Below are 16,161 nucleotides of genomic sequence, written 5' to 3' on the forward strand. Positions count from 1 at the left end.
ACTTGCCAGTGTAAAGTAAAAAACGACGTGAGACCACGCCAAAAGCTTGTTCACTGTTTGGCAACTCAGAGTATTACAAACACTGATGGTTTAATAATCAGGAAAAATTAACAAAGCTGGAAGAGCAGAAATGTTTTCTGAGAAGTTTTCTGATGAATACACTGAAGAGGTAACAAATACACCTTCCCTTGAACTGCATCCACATGCCACCTGGAATTCCTGATGCACTGTTTTCCTGGAAGTTGACTCAGCGAGGAGAAGGTGAGGTACCTGTCATGAATTGCACACACAAACTATGAAGACACCACACCACCTTCAGCAAAAGAAGCAATGCCTCTTACCCCAAGAGGAGGCACCTAACAGCTTAAATGTTTGGAACACTGGACTTGCACTCTGCAGACTAAGAATGAGCAATTCAGCCCAGCCCTGAGAACAAGGGAAGGAAAGTGCCACATCAGGGTGCAGCAAGGGCCAGTCACTCCCTAAAGGACCAGAGGCTGAGCATGATGACACAGGCAGGAGACAGGCCAGCGAGGCGAGCAGGGCAGCTCTCAGGGGACAGCCCAGGGGCAGCCTGGAGCCCGGACCACCAGCCAAGTTCACCGAGAGCTGAGGCCAGCCCAGGCCATCAGACTGCAGGTTGGGCCTGGTGCGGCAGGGCCGGTGGCCAGGCAGGGCAGGGCTGTGACCCAGCTGGAGAGCGGCATCCCATAGCGTCACTGGGGCAATGAGTAACGGCCCCAGCTGGGCTGAACTGGAGCCCTGAGCCATGCGCAGGAATGCGAGCGGAAGCCCCAGGAGAGGCAGGCAGGGCCAATAAGGGCCATTAGTGCCATTTTTCCCTTAAGAATGTCACTGGTTTTCACTATTAAATTATCTCGCTTCCCATGCCTTGGTTTCACCACAACAAAGTGTTAAATATTTTGAAACTTTGAGCACTGTTATTAATTTTTCCACATTTGTGACCTGTCTTACCAATACAGAAAAGACAGAAAGAGCAACAAAACTGCAGAGAAAGAATGGTAGAAAGGTCCACTCTATATGCTATTCCAATGGTTACACTTAAATAGTATGGACTTGCTTTTACTACTCCACAGTCTTGCAATATGTTACTCCTCTTCACCAAAAGAATAAGGTTCAGGCATCTATGCCTTGATGTATGGGTGGAAGGAGGGAGCCACTTAGGGGCTTCCAGTCAACCTCCCCCCTGCTATTAATGCCAGCTCATGTGGCATGTTTATTTGTCATCATATAACATGCAGGTACACAGCTGTTTCCCTCAACCTCTCCGTTCAGACAAGGGCTGGGCATAGCCCGGCTCTATTCCGGGAAGGACTGAGCAGACTCCGCAGCCAAACTGGATAGATGATGCCTCGGAGACATCCTAGTCTTAGTCAATGGCTATTGCTCATGTGGCCAGAAACAGAGACCCTAACTGGCATTACAGAATAGCCCTGAGTAGAAACAGGTCCTGTGGGCCATTCTCTTTTCTGGACTAAAAGCTACAGACTTGTTGCAAATCTCCTCAGTCTTTCAGAGTGTGGAAAATATGGTAAATTTTGGTATTAATTCTCTGAAACATAACAGGAAATGCGATGTACTCAGCTACTCTTGCTGCTTGCTACTGTGGTGTACCCTGTCCACAGTGGTGTTATAGGATATAAGATCCATAATCACCTTTTCTATCTCCATCAATTATCTGGGATAATAATCTCTTCATATTTTATAATGTCTCCACTGCATAGCTGAGGAAATAACCAAGTATAGGTAGCTATTAACCTTGCGTTAAAGGTCATTTAGAATGCTCCCATTACACACACATATCTCTGGATTAAGCTGGACTTAACTTCAAAGACATTTCTCTTTCAAAAGATGGTGTATGTACCTGGGACAATGAGCATTACTAGTAATTAAATATTCTGGTGCTCAAATTAACACAAAACAGGTTGGTTCCTTTAATTCTTCCCCTCTACCCTTCCTCCATCTCCCACTTTCTCTCTTTTTCCCTTACTCTCTTCCTTTCTTTATTTCTTAACTAGTACATGAAACTACCATGGGAGTAACTGGATACAGAAATACATACCTATTAGTTTTTATGCTTCAGGTAAAACACGGTACTGTGTGATTTCTAGGCACGTACAGAAAAAGATTAAACAAAGTTACCTGGCAAGTATCAGTCTTAATACTCCAAACTATCATTTCAGAGTGCTGCAGAATATAGTTCCCTTTCTTCAACCCTGTAATAGAATGTGTGTCAAGTCTCTGTAGACCAGACCCCAAATAGTCCAAGTCCAAGGCTGCGCAACCCTTCCATCTGCTACTCAGATATCAGTAAAAGAACTGTCCCAGGCAGGACGTGTAAACAAATTGTCAAAATGCAGTAATCTGTAGCACCAAAGTCTCAATGTAGACAACAACCTCTGATTAATGAAAGAAAAAAACTGATGTCAGCCAAATCAAGAAGTCCTAGACCTGGAGATGACACCATAGGTATATCACAGAAAAATTCCCAGCCAACAACAAAGAAAGAAGGTAGTGACAGAGGGGTAAGTGGCATTTACTTCAGAACTGTTAAGAGGTGGATTCTTATGCATAGTCCCACGGTTGTTCAGGTGAGACATGCTAGGAGCATGGGCTACCTAAGAAACTTTGACAATCTCACTAGAATATGAACACAGTGTTACTTGGGCATCTTCCTTTTTTCACTCTTAATTTTTTCTCTGAGGAAAAGGATATGCTGTTAGAAAATGAATTCTGTTAGGGGCATATTAGTCTGTAGCAGAAGATACAAACTGTTACTCAGTGCTTTATAAGGAAATGCACTGATGTGCAGTCTAACTCAAACTGCCTGTTGGCAGTTTAACTGAAACCCTGGGAAAACCAGACCAACAATATGTGCCCTGTAATGGAAAACCAAAATATAGTTCTAGAAGCTAATTCTGACCCCAAAAGCTTTTTTTGAGCTCTCGTATAATGCTAATAACTTTTTTCTAAGTCAGGATCACTTTAGATGGGAGGTACAATCAATCTGATCTGCAATTCACAGTTATTCAGAGGACTTGCAATAGCTCACTGACATTAAAATTGATAGTTTGGCTGAGTATTCCATCCTAGCAGGAATCAACAAATATTTAGAAGAGAAACCTCAGATCCTGATTACTACCCTTTTGCAGAAATCATGTAAAAAAATCAGAAAGAAAAGTTTGGTCTTGAAAATTAATAAAAATGCAAGCATGACTTTCCATATTTTAAGAGCAGACTAAAACATAAGTTGGTTGACTTAAGGTAATATTTTAACCAGAAAGCACAAGAAAAGAAACATCCTAATTGACTGAAAATCCAGCTGTGGACTTAAAATAGAATTTTAAAAAGTCGCATTTTTCATGTTACTAAGTTCAGCACTGTCTAGTCTTTGAAGAAATGGATTGGCTCAACAGAGCTAGCTGGAACACTCAGCATTCACACGGGAACTCTCTTCTGCTGTCAACTGGCCCAAAAGCATGGCTGTGAGACTTACCATATCCTGACTGCTAGCTATTAAACATATCTGCTAGGGCCACCTTCGTGCTTGAAGGAGAGATTTAGAGATGGAACTTTTTAAGCTTTTTGTGGATGCTTTGTTCTGTTTAAAAACATTTTTGCCTTTACCGAAGAGATTTTCAAAGCTGAGGAAAGAGTATGTGGGCTGGATCCATTCCATTTCAGTAGTAATTAAACTCTCTATTCTGAGAGGCCCAGTCTAACTCTTAATGAAATAAACAGCATAGCTCCCATAGCGTTCTGGAGAGGCAGGATCCAGTTCCGTCTACTTAGGGTTCTTCACACGAATGCTTCCTAACTGTGATCAAGACAGCAGCAGATAGAAATCAAAGTAGAGCAAAGTGTTTGAAATTATTATCTCTAGCACAATGATTAATCTGTGCCGCATTTTCCACTATCAGTCCCTCAATGGAAACTCCATAAACCATATCCACTGTCTGTTATATTAGCATTCTGTACTTAAACCAACCACTTCATTCACTGATTTCCATGTAACACCCACCTCGTAACCATATACCTTAAAATCTTGCAGTGCCAAGTGTGTCAGGGATCCTGAAATGAGTCCCTGCTAGCATTAACTTTTCCATCTTCCAGGCCTTTACCCTACCCACTGAACTCTCCCCCTATTTCCTTGCTGCCTCATGACTCACCACTGAACCATGCTGTCTGTGCAACGCAACCAAGCGATCTCTAGCTGCCGAGCCCCAAAACCCTCCTCACTCAAAAGCAGTACAGTAGCACTGTTCTAAAATTCAGCTGAACTCACAGGGCTTCTGACTTCTCTTAGAACCAATACTGGTTGGAAAAAATGCTGATTTGGTAAAATCAAGACATTCCACAGAATCATTTTAACATTTTCTTTTTTTTATGAAGGAAAAAAATAATCAAGAAATGTTTCAACCTGAAACCTCTTTAATTTCCTGACAGCTCATCTATCCAGCACATTGACAGCTCATCAGGTGGAGAGGCATCCAGCATCTGTAGTTTATTACCCAGATGGAGCCAGGGGACCTCAGACTTCCAACTGATCACTGGAAAGCTCTGTAGTAAGATGAAGTATTTATCTCAATTTATAAGCTTCAGGGACAAGGTGCTTCAGAGAGTGAAAAATCAATGCAGCTGAACGGAAACTAGCAAATGCCAGGGCATTTGAGGGAGCTGGGGATTTGGCCCTTGTTTTGTAATATTTGATTGAAACAGACTTCCACATCCCAAATGCTACACTGCCAAAGTTGAACATCAACTGCTTGAGCAGCCATGTGGCAGGATGTGGAAAACTACTTTGTGTTAATGATTCTATGCTCTGATCAATATTCTACAGTCTCCCCATAAACAAGTTAGTGTTTCACAGAAGATAACACAGTGGAAGCAACAAGTGTCAAATCACTAGGGCCCTGTCAGGTTTCACACTGCTACAATCCTGTACTGCAAGCATTTGAAAGGCTGCCTGAAGCAAAATAATAGTAATTGCACAAAACATATGCAAAAGAATCTCACTGTTCTATGAAATGTAGCATTTAATCACATGGGTTCTTGCTGTTTGGAGGATAGAGAAGCAAAGGACTCTAATGAATACTCTTCAATGGGAAGTCAATTAGCTTATGGCTGTTTATATCGCATAAGGACTTGATCATATGTCTGACTCTCATTTGGTATTTTTTAAAGAATTAATGTTATATAAATCGCATGATTAAAGCCATTGCAGGGTGGTTTATAGACGTAGGCTCCCTTTACAAACCATAAACTTACTATGTGACCTAAACCTGGCTATCTTTTCTAATTTTTTTTATTCAGTTGCCAAGAAAATCAACTGGCAACGCTTCCCTAGTTGTCTGCACATACATCTAGAAGGTTTTCAAGGATTCTTCTCATTCAAGTCTTTCTACCTGCCTTCATTAAAATTCTGTGAACCTCTGCTGGTTAACCAGAGAGACCTGACCTTGAACAGCCTGTCCCATCTGTGATTACAAACCTGTGTTGCTCTCTCCGCTGGGACTTCACCGAGACACCCATTCACGGGGTAAGAGTACCAAACCTGAGCCCACAGTGAACACAGATCTATACAGACACCCTCTGCTTGCCCACCAATCACACATGATTTCTCCCATTCATTATTTTTTTGAAATCCCAGAAACTGTTCCGGGTACCTGATCAGTTAGTCTTTACCTTCTTTTTTTTAAGAGGCCTGGAAGAGAATGAAGAATGTTGTAACATGAGACATAGTTCACTAACATGAGTGTGGAAAAGATCTTTGGCACTGTCAAAACCACCTGTTAAAATGAATACATTTAACAAACCTTATCTCTCTTGATGGTATGAAAAGCTAAGCACTTTATCCCAAAGGTTTTCTCAGCTCTCTTTTTTTTTTTTTTTCCAGATCAGTTTCCAATTCTGGTATGTAAAGATGGCTTCAAACCATTTCTCTTTGTAAAGTACCACAGAATTTATTAGTCTGAAGACAGGAAGTATTCTGCTCCAGAAACCTCTTCTGCTTGTGTGCTGTTGGAATGGAAAGGGTTAAATATCTGGGCAGTGGGGATTGTCCTACATAGGCCCACCAAGTCAGCAAAACTCAGTTGTTTTTTTTCTTTTACACAGGCAATACAGGAAGAGTCTGATAATTAGAAGAATAACAATGAAGTTACTCTCACAGCCTAGGAATAGAGAAGCCTACAAAGGCAATCATGAATTAACAGTTCAGAGCCCAAGTTCTTCATTCTAAAACTAGAAGACAGTTGGGGGAGAAGAGATATCTGTTCCCAGAACAAAAGGCCAAGAGGGACAGGACGGGGGGAGCTCAGCTTGTTGCAGCCCCAACTGAGTTGCTACGTTTGTTTTAGCCTGATATGATTTTTAGCTCTCTTTGGAAGAGGCATGCATTTGACACTGTGCTTGTTCTACTTACTGTCACTATTAAACATTTTTTACTCCTTTGCAAAGGGAAAGCTCAGTCACTGGATCTGTCTACTCCTTCTCCCATCTTCTCCCATTTCTCCTCCCCTCTCCTCTGACCCTCGAAGCCAAGACATGAAGTTACATTTCTCTCTTTCTTCCATCAGCTATTGTGGTATGAGAGTTCCACTAAGACATGGGCATGTTCCAAAAATAACATGCGAATAAGGACTTCTGTGTTTTTAAGACCTGACCCAAAATATTTATTTACCCAGAAGTTGAAATTCTCACGAGCAATGGGTGAAATTCTGAGGAGAGGAGATCTGCAGCAGGCCGGGACGTAACACTGAATCTCAGGGCAACAAGTGCTATAACATAGGCAATGAAGGATAAGGCATAAACCAAGCATCAGCAGAAATCTATATATTAACATCATTTCATAACTCACATCAGTCACTTTTATATTAGAAAGGAGGGAGAATGAAAGCATAGGTACACTTAAATAATAATAGGGATTCCTACAAATCCTGGAATGATTTACTACTGACAGTGCAGTAATGGATTGCTTATGGCAAACAGGAGATTCACAGTTTCCCAGGAGGCTTATTCCACCACTGCAGGATACAAATAATTCCCATTGACTTCAGTGACTTTCCTGCCATGAAGGTCTAGGAATTTATTGGCTTCAGTGGGAATAACTGAAGTACGAATAACTTGCATGAGGAAAATGAAACCCTAAAGAAACAAATTAAGAATGACTCTGTCTACTTCTTAAATCTATTTCAAATATTTCTCTCTATGTCAGCTGGAAAAAAACCCACACTCAACTCAAACTTAACCATCTATAGAAAACAGAAATTGTAGCAACATCCATAAACAAATGTATATGCTCAGTGTAGAGCAGAAGTAGCAAGAAAAGCCATAAGAATCTGAAAGATTTCTCATGGAAGAAGTTCTTTGTAAAGTATTTGTCTCCTGGGCAGATTTCACCAGCTAACAGCCAAGATGCCTTCACCCTGCAGATGCACATAGGATTCTCTCACTAACACCGTGTAGTCATCTCGCCGTAATTGTGCTCCTCGTTTCATTTAGCAGTGAAGAGCAATTGCATTAAAAAAATCAAACCAAGTTATAGGTTCTACTTTTTGACTGTTGTGTGCTTAAATTTCCATCCTGCTCATCTGTACCACTTGTCTGACAGTGTATCTGGCACAGAAGAGAAGGAAGAAATGTCCTTCTTTGAGAACCATATTTGGAGAAAATTCATTGCTTTAAAGGAGACATGAGGGCTAATATTTAATCTGGTAGGCCAGCAGATGGACAATCACACAGCTGTTGGCCTACCTAATCAGGAGAATCACATGTCCACAGCAGGAAAGTTCAAGAAACCAGTGAAATGTGCATGTTTGGCAGCTAAGTAGGTGAGCAGAGGACTGGTGTGGATTTTTTACTGCCTCCTTGCAGACATCTAGCTGGGGCGACTCCTAATGACAGGAAACACGACCAGAGCATCTGCTCCAGTGTAACAATTTGTATGGAAGGAGACCCTACTGCAATCTCCACTGGAATGGCAGCAGCGAAGGAATCACTCCTGGAAAGAGGAATTAATAAATTACTCTCAGACATCCTAGGAAGTCTCCCACTGATGTCAGTGACACTCTGGGCATGAGTGAGGGAACAAACCTGAAAAGGCTGGGCTTTTCAACAGGAGAAAAATACACATTTAGACTCTTTGTGTCTAAATCAGTAATTTTATATGTGATATAGCATTTAGTTTCAGCTGAGCTTTCCCAAGCTAATGCAGACTCACAAAACTGAGTAAAATATGGAAACATGTCCTTGTAAGTCACCTTTATGTAGCAGATAGGGATTATGCAATGCGTTTGTTATTTTCAACTTCTCGTTTAAAATTTAAAAGTCTTTTGCTTTGCCAAACTCTACTGCCCTTATGACGTTCCCAAAGATATCGCTGTCAAGTGTCTCAGGTTGTACCAGAAATGTCAGATGATTTCTAGTCACATCGCCCTCAGTAAATGGAGGGAAGGATTGTATTATGGTAAAGTGCTTCAATACTACCATAGAAAATCTACATCCAGCTGGAAAGGAAAGAGCATCTCCAGAGTATTCAGGACCACATAAGCTGGCAGAACAGTTTGGGGACATAGGAATTGCTCCATGTACTTATTTTCCTTTTAAGCAGAAACTAGGCCCTGAAAAAGCTAACAGTTTGTGTGTACACACGATTATAAGCAACGCATTTGCTTGAATTGGTTCGCCTTTGCTGTTGAAGAAAGTGTGGACAGCCTGTATGACTAAGTAATACAGGTTCTGCTAGAAGGGGATGAAGTAAAGATGCAGTTTTGTAAAGGATTTAGAAGGAAGCAGGGGAAAAAGGGAGGCTTCATCCTCTATTTACTATTTGTTAAAACACCTGTCATTCAGTCTGTTCCTAAAGCTCAAAAAAGAGAGTATCCTTCCAGAGTATTTTCATGAGCCCTGGGGCCAGGCAAAATAATCTGGATGAGTCAAGAGCATCCACTACAGAGGAAGCAACAGCAGGAAGCATGGAAATAATCTCAGATTTTCCTTGGCTTTACTGATTTAATAGGGAGACCCCACCTACACATTTAACAGGGTCAGAGCCATAACCCGAGGCTATAGGGTATTCAGATTCTTGATCATTCTATTACAGTAAGGATGTATATTTCTAGTTAAACTCACAAACAATGCTGAATAGCTACTCAGAAGATTAACAGGACCTCCCACTTCATGGAAACAGTGACTGTTTACATAATATGTAATGACAGTAAATCATAACAAATCCTAGGAGAAAACTCCAGTGAGAGATAAAATAACATGACCTTCTGATTTTTCTTCTATTCTCAGTCTTACAATCCATGTCTTTATTCCCCCATCCTGTCAGGATTTCTGCATATGCTTAACTTTCAGCACATCAGTAGTCTCCCAGGTTTCAATTAGTCTAATTAGGTGCAAAAAAATAAGTGCACACCTAAGAGAATGTCCTTTCTTTCCTTTTGCTTATGCAGTGCGTAACGTGGTAGGGTGCCTCTCCATAGCTTGAACTTCCTACCACTGTGATATAAATAATACAACACGTTCCACTTCACAAGGTTAAACAATTAGCATTCTAAGTACAGGGCTGGTATAAAGTAGCACCACTATTGATCTCCATTACTGTGCTGAGCTAGACCAGCTGAGGATCAGACCCTGCCTAAGGTGGTGAGCAGTTTACAATATGCAAAGGAACTAAACAAACATACTTCTGTGGGGAAAAAATTTGCAACTGGACAACTGCCTTCTGAAACTCATCTGTCAGTTGAAATTAATTCCTGCATGAGAAATTCTTCTTCTATCATTTGCTGTGTTATAATACAACATAGCTTTTGCAAGACAGACTTCATTACTTTCCCCTTGGGAACTCCTCCACTCTCTTTTTGCGCATGTGCACGTGAGCAGATCCATAATTACACAACCAGAACTCAGATTTTCTGAAAATGAACCATCCTAGTGCTTATTTTCTGACAGGACACTCCTGTGAAAAAACACCTATTCCCTGCTAAAACAACAGAGTCAAGGCAAGAAAAAAAAATATTAAAAAGAAAATTTGTTTCTTTCCACATCTAGCATTTACTTGTGCTGCACTTGCATCAAGAAGCTAACACATCAGGCCTGAAAGCCAGTATGCTGGGTGCTGTAACCCACATGTGAAAAAAAAGGCAGTCTGCTCCTGAAGCTTTCCACCAGAAGCACCTCAGTGTTGCATCACAATGTGTGACTTTAAGGGATTGCCTGTAGCAAATGTGCAAGGCTTGGTGCAAAAGGGGGAGTGCAGGAGTGCAAATCCTTCACATCAGTGCTAGAAGGAGGTGATGCACAACCGGAGAGCCCTGTCTGCAGCCTTCTGCCAACCCTTGCCACCGGGCCAGGGTGTCTGACACAGACATGCTGGGGAGTCCTGCAGAGTCTCCCCATGTGGCCAGTGGTCAGGAGAGGGTTCTGGCTGCTCTTTTAGTATTATTAGTGATTTAATCATCCAACACCGAAACAAAACTCAAAACAAGGACTCTCACATGTGAATTCACTACACTTCAGCACTTGTCCAGCTCCCATTCATGTGGCAGCTAAAAGATCTGGTGGAAAAGAACAAGCTTTAATGACCATGCGTCCTTGTGCTCTGGAGTGTGGGCTACAGCAACTAATAATAGATGAAGGTTTACATGTTTTTCTTGTGTTTCTGCTGGGGCTGCTGTGTCATTAATCCAGCTTGTGCCTGGCTACTTATGTTAAACATTCCCTTTGTGGCTTTCTCTAAATCTTAAATTTTGCATGTGACCACATGTAAATGTAAATGTGTATTTTTATGGTGCTGTAATCTCAGTGCTTTTAAATCCCAGTTGCCTGAAGGCATACAGGGAGCTGAAGCAGAAAAGCTTGGTCAGTTTGTGATCATTTAGAGCCAGTTTATTTGCTCTTTCTGAGTGGATTCAGTTCCTGTAGAGGTTTTTGCCATTCGGGTAATAGACTAAAGATAAGATCTAGGAACCTAATTAACCCTACAGGGCCTGTGAACAAGGCTCATTAGAAAACAGTCAAACACATTTATATTTAAATACCTTATTTACAGGAATTCATATCATATTTCTGAACAGCAGATACACATGCCACACACTCATACCTTTAACCACTGTAAAGCATTTCCTTAAATAAACCTGAAAAAATGCACCAAATTTGAGCTCAAAGTCATCTGGATTATACATGTAAATAGTCTACAGTTTGAAAGACTACCCAGTAATAAATGAAAGTCCTGCCTGCAGCACACTGTAAGCTATAATGTCCTTTCACCTGCACCCAAAAAAAAAGCGCACATGTTCCACAAAACCAGCGTTACTGCAGCCCACATCCTGACCAGTAACCACCACTCTGAAGCAATTTCTCTGGGGACTTTCCCATCTGTCCAAGGCAGTGACAATAAGATACGCGTGATCATAGACATCTTTGAGAACTTCTGGAAAGTCTTCATAAGGAGTCAGAATAAGGTTATTAAAAACCTCATTCTGAGGTTATCTCTGTAAATATCCTGGGTCAGACAGTAGCAAAGCACGGGTTCTAGTACTCAGTGCCTGTGAATATATATGTACTTTTCATACAGGTTCCAGTTATTTGAAATCAACAGTATCCTCCACAATTCTGAATTCTCCTTCTTTCCTAACCCTTCATTCCTTGCACCCCCACCCCTCATCTCAGAGAGACCAGAAAAGCCAAGCGAAGAGAGATCTTTGGAAATATCTGCCCCAATTTTCTACTCTGCAGAAAGGTATGGGGAAAAGAAATGTTTATTCGTGGGCACAATTGCTAGTTCAAATCCACATCCTCAAAGTGCCAGCACTTGACACATCCCGTTGATTGAGGACTTCAGGAGCCAACAGCCTGATGCCGGTGATTAGCCCCTGCCTCGTATGCTGGTGCATTAACTGGGTGCAGCTCTACGTATGTACTGTGTCCATAGGGGCTTAAAAGCCAGAAGAATTAGTCTTTCTTCTCCTGACATCTTGAAGGGCAGCCTGGATTCAGAATTAGGTCTGGACAGTACCTAACTTTGTTGTAAGTGACTGCCTGACCAGTGAGTAGGATAAATTATGCCACTGGGACTGAAATATATCTTCAAATTAATCATTTGCTTAATGGTTTTCCTGGGGAAGGCTGGGTTTAAATACAAATTTAAGGGCATTTTCTGCTGCAAGGCTTGTAGGAGTGAAGGTCCTGTCACAGAGAGATTCTAACCAAGACAGACCTACATTGTGTCATGGATATTTTAAAATCAAAGACATTATAAATTTAATGTATTTTATATTCTATATGTAGACACAACTGGTAAAAGCAACCAAACCTTTACACTATAAGTTCTTCAGGAAAGGAATGAGTTTTGTTTGGGATTTATATGGCATTTAATACAGCAGAAACCAGTCTAGGACTGGGGCAACTGCATTGTAATGCCATACAAATTAATATAATTTTGTTTTTTTAAAAACCCTTAGCTTAAAATTCTGCTTCAAAGGCCTGAAATTAATATTTTATTACCCAGTTTAAAAGCATGCTGTTTAAAAAAGACAAAACCCCAACTGCTTCTATAAGTAGATTCATGATTTATATTGTGAATCACTTTGGCAAGAGTAGGAAAATCCCAAATCAAGTTACTCTTCAACCTGCACTAATAAATCCTGTGTTGACATGAATTCTTTTTTCAGTGCTTCATTTTCAAGGAGTCATGTGGTTTTTTAATAATCAGTCTTGTTTTTTCCTCTTCATCCTATTCAACAAAGTAGTGATAACTGGAAAAGCATCTCAGGCAACACACAGCAACTCAAATGCAGCACTGAGAAATATCTCTGTGAAATCAAGTTTAATGAGATATCAAAATATTACATCTGCAAGTCTTGGCTGCCGGACAGTACTTTGGAAAGCAAAGTCAGTTTCCCTAGTCCAGATTAGTCAACATCAGGTTCATTGGTCTAACATTTCACAAAATATTTTCCCACATTTGTCCGACTGCAGTTTGAAGGGTGTAGCTGACAACATAAATGTGCCCTAAGGTGAAAATCCCTAAACATTTCCCTCAGCGATCTTTTCGTCTGGACATTACCAATGCAGATGTCTGTAATCAAGAGATCTCTATGGACTTGCTAATTATTCCCTAGGCTTTTCCACTGGCAATAAAAATCCCATTTGTCGCAGCTTGTTTGCAGAACTGCTTCAATTTCCACAGTGGTGGCATTAATTAGCAAAAACCTGTGAAAATTGTTGGAGTTTATAGGTTCAGAAAAACCCACTAAGCATAACTCCTAAATATTCCTATAAATTCAACCATGGCAACAAGTACTGAAAGTCCAACTTTCTCAGTTGGAACAATTTTTCATGCTTGTAGCAATAAGTGGGAAATAATGGGGGTCTCAGAGTCACATTAGGAAAGTTGCTTCTGTGACCTCTTCATGCAGATGGATGGTGAATTTCTCAGATAATAAATCAAAGTTTCCTGATGGTACAGTGGCATCTCTTGCTGGGGCCCGTAGAGCTGCTAGCTGCCCTCTATTCAAAGGCAGCAGGCCTCTACCCTGCAGGATGCTTTCTCTACAAATCCTTCAGTCACAATCAGGAGATATTAGGGCCTCTATAAACTGCCCAGGCATTTTGGGGAACAGCCAGCATCCTGCTGGGAAATGGACACATTTCAATTTCATTGACATCTGTCACATACAAAGAATAGAAAGTGATCAGGAAAAAAGCCACATTATGACTTTCCCATCAGCAGGGCCAGTTAAGTCTTTGTTCTTAAAAGATATTTAGGAGGTTCATCAGAGCTACCTTGCTTAATAGTATCTGTACTAAGAGAATCTTACCTTTGGGTTTTAATGACCATAGAATGTTTCTCTGTTTCTTGATACTTTTTGCATTCAGCTAACTTTCCTGTAGGAATTTTAAACAAAACAAAACAAAAAAAAATTAGCTGTGATGCTAGTTTTTCCATGAAGTTTTTATTAACTTTCTTCCGAATAAGTCCCTGCAAGGAAAATGACACTGATTTTTATTATCAGAAATATATTTATTAAGTGACAATCTAACTCCCAGAATAGCAATGCATTCATTTTTTTGGAGTTAAGGCTTTTTCCCAAATGACCCTAAAATAAGCATGGGAAAGCAGTACTGTAAATACAGTAATGAACTTCAAGCAAATACACTTTTTTCCCTCAACGTATTGCCTATATTAAACACCATTTGGGGGATAAGGCTATCAATTATTGTGCTTGTATAACATAAGGATAAAACTTAAGGTGATGCTCTCTTGCTATTTATAATCATTTTTAAGTGTCTTAAACACAGAGTGACAAAATTTCAACAGGAATTTCACCCCCTCTGAGTGTGATGTATATACACAACTACTTTTTCAGTTCCTTCTTCATGCAAGTATTTCCCTCAAAAAGCAATAGAATCCAGCAGGTAAAGGAACCTTGCAGGAAAACTAGAAATTTCAGCCGTAGCTCTGACATGCTATGGGACCATGGGCATACTTCTGGGACTCAGTTTCTTCAAAAGCTAATGATGCATAATGTAAGTGGGTTTAGATGGCATTGTGATACCTAATTTTCAATTGCTTTTGCACTTATCACAGAAATCAATATAATCTATTCATTCTGGGGTTTCTCTGTTGACTTCAGTAGTCAGTGTACTTCACGTAATGGTAACTGAAAACAAGATTTGGCCTGCTGGCTTCAGTCTTTTTACTAGTCCCACCCGAGTCAACTAAATTCAACAGTGAGGTGAACGAAGCAAGCAAGACTGGATCATATTTTATCAAAGACACCGTTGAGCTTGATCTGGCAGAAGTATGGGAGAAAATGTACTTACCCAAATAAAAACTGGGGGGAAAATCTCAACGTGCCTGCTGAGCTACAATGACAAAACCCTGGTACCGCATGGGCACCTGGGGAAAGGGATTTAGTTGCTGGTGGCTGGACAAACAGGAGCAGTGACAGGCTGGGATCATCAGTCACTGAATGCTGACCATGGTATAATATTTGCAATTTAAGATTAGATGTAAGATTAGATGAGTAAAGGATAAGGTGGGCTTAGAAATGGGTCCTGGTGAGGTTTACGGCAGACCACTAAGCCCAAAGGCAGCTGGTGCACTGGTTTCCCAAAGCAGAGTGAGAGCCAGAATCATATAAATGAGTCACATTTGCTTAAAGCCATTGCAACAGAGCGCGATGAAGGGCAACCTGGTAATGGAAAGCAGTGTGGATCCCTCCACCGGCTGACAGATTTTTAATAACCCTTTTTGCCCCTCTAGTTAGAAGACTTTTTTCTAAAGGCTGAACCTGACAGAGCAAACTTAGCAGCAACGTCAAATTTAGGAGTCCTCAAAGTTTTAATGGAAAACACTAGTAAATTCTGTTGGGCAGAAAAGATGCTTTTCATGAAGAAAACCTCTTTGTTAAAAATTAACACACTGAAAGCATTAACATAGTGTTTAAAAGACTAGGCTCATTCCGAACACTTTAAAACAAAAGTAACTACAACATTCCAGAAATAGGTTTTCATTCAGTCAGGAGTTTAACAGTTAAATACCTTTAAAGGTCCAAAGTTTAATGATTCAGACCCTGGAATGACTTTTAAAACTGCTTAATTCTACTAAAGCATGTAATTTTTTATAGCGAATGGACTTTTCTGAAATAAAGCTGCAACTTCCATCTTTCTTACTATGATTTCATGGACTGCCCACAGAATGTAGTTTACTGCTATAGTTATAGTTCTGGGTGTAAGTGAACACAGCACGAGGCTGATGGAGCTCAGTTCATCACCGTCAGTCCTACCTGTGCTCAGAGCTCAGGTTTGGAGCACAGGACAACCCAATGAAGTATTTAAGCATACACTTCATTTTCTAGGATACAAACAATGAAACCAAAGTCAAAGAGTCTGTTCGACTGCTTAAAACCACTCACAACTTCAAGCATTTGGCAGACGAGCCTGAAGCACTCCCTATCCTGCTGGATCAAGCTCTGATGTAAGGGCAAAGAGGTGCAAAATTGCAACACGGCCAACTCAAGTCAAAGGCAGCACTGAAGTAAGTCAGTGGTCTTCCCAGTTCATGCTAAAGCTACTCCGTACAAAACATTTTAAATGTCAGTGCTTTAATTGTGTATTGACTCTACTTTC

This window comes from Strix uralensis, chromosome 3, assembly GCF_047716275.1.
Source record: "Strix uralensis isolate ZFMK-TIS-50842 chromosome 3, bStrUra1, whole genome shotgun sequence".
Lineage (NCBI taxonomy): Eukaryota > Metazoa > Chordata > Aves > Strigiformes > Strigidae > Strix > Strix uralensis.